The sequence below is a fragment of the Cricetulus griseus genome (genome assembly GCF_003668045.3).
Source record: "Cricetulus griseus strain 17A/GY chromosome 1 unlocalized genomic scaffold, alternate assembly CriGri-PICRH-1.0 chr1_0, whole genome shotgun sequence".
NCBI lineage: Eukaryota > Metazoa > Chordata > Mammalia > Rodentia > Cricetidae > Cricetulus > Cricetulus griseus.
The window spans coordinates 138,921,961-138,922,754 of record NW_023276806.1 but is presented as its reverse complement, the minus strand read 5'-3'; the positions used below and the strand labels follow the sequence as shown (position 1 = coordinate 138,922,754).

The window sequence follows — 794 nt, the reverse complement described above, 5'->3', positions numbered from 1 at the left end:
CAGGCAGATCTATATGAGTTCCAGGTCAGCCCAGTCTATAAAGTGATTTCTAGGTCAACCAGAACAACAAAGTGAGACCCTGTCTCTAAATAAATGTATAAACAAGTAAATAAATAGAAATTAACTGGGTGGCGGTACACCTCTGTAATTCCAGTACTAAAGAGGAGGATGAGAACAGCCTGGACTACACAGTGAGTTTAAGGTTAACCTGGGCTACATAGTGAGATTCTGCCTCTTAAAAGTAGGTATTCCCATGCTCAATTTGGCAGTACATATACTAAAATTGGAACCATATAGAGAAGGTTAGCATGGCTCCTTCGCAAAGATGGCTTGCAAATTTGTGAAATGTTCCTTTTTTTTTTTTTTGGTTTTTCAAGACAGGGTTTTTCTGTGTAGCTTTGGAGCTTTGGAGCCTATCCTGGCACTTGCTTTGGAGACCAGGTTGGCCTCGAACTCACAGAGATCTGCCTGCCTCTGCCTCCCGAGTGATGGGATTAAAGGTGTGCACCACCAACGCCCATATTTTTTAATTTAAAAAAAGTAGATACTCATTTCTAGTTTTAGCTAGTTTAAAAGTGTGTACCACTGCCTCTGGATAAGCATGCTGGTTTTGTTCCATTCCCCTCTTTTCCTTCTCTCCCCCTCCCTCTGACACCCCCGTCATCTTTTTCAAAGACAGTCTCAGTATGCATACCCTAGCTGGTCTCACTGCTTAGCCCAGTCTAGCCTCAGACTTGTAATTCCTCTGCTTGAGTTTCCTGAGTACTAGAATTAAATGTCTATGCCATCACATT

The 794-nt window shown here is 42.2% G+C and overlaps 1 non-coding gene across 1 annotated transcript; it reads left to right on the top strand.

The window, feature by feature from the left end:
- The first annotated feature begins 253 nt into the window (after positions 1 to 253).
- LOC113832381 lies at positions 254 to 360 on the top strand. Its single transcript, XR_003480582.1, has one exon. It is a non-coding gene; the product is annotated as a U6 spliceosomal RNA (small nuclear RNA).
- Positions 361 to 794: the final 434 nt, after the last annotated feature.